Below are 2,204 nucleotides of genomic sequence, written 5' to 3'. Positions count from 1 at the left end.
CAGGGGGACACAGGAAGAGCTGAGGGATGTAGCAAAAGCTACAGGTAACAATCTGTGGGTCAGGGGCCAAGTTAGGGGACAATGAGGGGATGAGTTGGTGATGAGAGTGCAGAGCAGAGGGGCTGGGCAGCCAGAGCTGTAGGTGGGACATGGAACAGCATAAGGCAACCAAGGGTTAAGGGTCATGGAGGTGGAGGCAGGAGACCCTGTTCAGTACCCCCTGCTCACCATCCATCCATCTTGCTGAGGTTTCATTTGGGCTCTGCAATGCAGGAAGAGACTGTAGTTTCCTTCTTGTTTCCCTGCATGTTCAGGCTCTTTCCTCTCTGCAGGGTCACCTCGGCCAGTACATGGTTCCTGGGCACTCACCTGGGACAGGGGCCAGCTTGGTGGCCAGCCAAGTAGCTGTGCAGTGCCCAGTCCCAGGGACAGCACCGAGGAAGGTGTGCCAGGATCAGGGCCCCAGCACAGAGCACTGACCATCCTACGTATCACAGTGGTAGCAGGACTTAATCCTCCCGTTATCATCTTTTATTGCACACAGTCAGATATTGCAGCACGTTACCATCAGTTCTGGGTACTCCCTTCCTTGTGTGGGGCTGGCTTTGCTCCACTGGACTAACTTGGCTTAATTCCTTATGTCTTCAGCTGCTTTCTCCTTCCCTGGGGGGTAGACTCCAGTTCTGGACGTGAGAGACATTAGAAGGATGTTGTGAAATAAAACCTATAGAAGTCCACCGAGATTCATCAATAAAGGAAGGAATCCACGGAGGAGATTCAGTGTTACTGGGAGCCGTGGAAGTGAGGGAAGCCAAAAAGTGTCCTGCCACCTGCTCCCACTTGTGTTGCAGTTCAGTCATCACCAGGGGTGGTGGATTCCTGGGGCTGGTGCCTCCAGCAGTGGCAGGGTGGAGTGGTGTCTAACACACCCGTCAAAAGCTTCGGCGTGGGCACTTCAATGTCCACCTTTCCTGTGTTTTTCCATGTTCCTGATCTAATTGCACCAACAGAGCAGTCAAAAATTAACCTCCTTCCACCTGGCCCAAACAGGCTCTTTTAGAAGAGTTCCTGGTGTCTGGCAGCAGCTTTGCCCTACCTCACACAGACAAGTGCTAAAATAAATATCATCCTCTTAAAATGTAGCATAGAAACGTCATTTAAATTTAAGCCATTTAAAACCAAAGGTAGAAATCCCATGTGTGGTGCAAAGCCTCTTAATGCAAATAGTCAGTCATGCATTGCATGCCTCAATCACACTCGTATCGGTGTCATTTGTGTCCTAATAAAATCCTATAATCTTTTGCGTGCCAATTAAAGAAGGAAGATAGCTAAGTCTAGCTGCTTCCTCGGGTAATTACAGGCTAGCAGGGAGTCAGGCAGTTATCTGCCCTGGGTTTTGCTGGACTGGGGATTACCAAAGGGTATTTTCTCTCCTGTTTCTCTAAGGGACAGTACAATGGTTTTTTTAACTGTATGGTGTTTTAAAGGCATAACCAGGATCCAGGCAATGGTTGTTAACGAAAGATCCAGAGTTTAGATACACCCAGTTAAACAATGGATTGACCTTAACAATTGTATTTGCTTTACCAATATTTTAAGAGTCACTTTTTAGAAAGAAGCATTTATATTGAGTTCAGTAAGTTATTTTTCCATTTAAGCCTGTCCTTTAATTTAAAAGGTAATTTCTATGTTTCTTATAAGTACATCACAAGGGTAAATTATTAAAAAAGATAAACTGTGGCATTTTTAACAGTTTCTCTTGGTAGTGCTCATCTCAGTCCCATTGTGCTTTAGGCCCTCCATCATTAATATGCATTTCTAGTTCTCTTTTTTTCATTCACTTCCAAATTTGCTGACCAACAAGGACAGTGGAAATTGCCTGTAAAGTGCCTTTCTTTATTTCCCATCAGCAGGGTCATCAAGATTCTCATCCCGCTTACGTGTTTACGTACAGGAGTTTAATGTCACTGTGAACATAAACCAAAGGTGCCTTCTGGGGAAAGTTGTGAATACTATTATTTTTTTCCATCAACTCCACAAATTCATCAGCGCTGGGATTGTCCATAGCTATCCTCATTTATGTATATTTCATTTCAAGACTCGGCAGAAGGGTCATCCAAAGGAATTAACAAAATCAAGCAGTCCACGTGGGGAAGGGATGCCTGTGCTTGAAACAGCATCTCTGAATCAATCATGCCTTTCCT

At 45.4% G+C, this 2,204-nt stretch overlaps 1 long non-coding RNA gene across 1 annotated transcript; it reads left to right on the top strand.

Moving 5' to 3' along the window:
* Positions 1-22: 22 nt before the first annotated feature.
* LOC113970543 lies at positions 23-1,142 on the top strand. Its single transcript, XR_003535196.1, has 2 exons — positions 23-499; positions 649-1,142. It is a non-coding gene; the product is annotated as an uncharacterized LOC113970543 (long non-coding RNA).
* Positions 1,143-2,204: the final 1,062 nt, after the last annotated feature.

The sequence above is a fragment of the Neopelma chrysocephalum genome, unplaced genomic scaffold (assembly GCF_003984885.1).
Source record: "Neopelma chrysocephalum unplaced genomic scaffold, ASM398488v2 Primary Assembly neopelma1_77, whole genome shotgun sequence".
In the NCBI taxonomy this organism is placed as follows: domain Eukaryota; kingdom Metazoa; phylum Chordata; class Aves; order Passeriformes; family Pipridae; genus Neopelma; species Neopelma chrysocephalum.
Note: the sequence above shows the minus strand (reverse complement) of the source record. Positions and strands in the feature narration are given on the sequence as shown.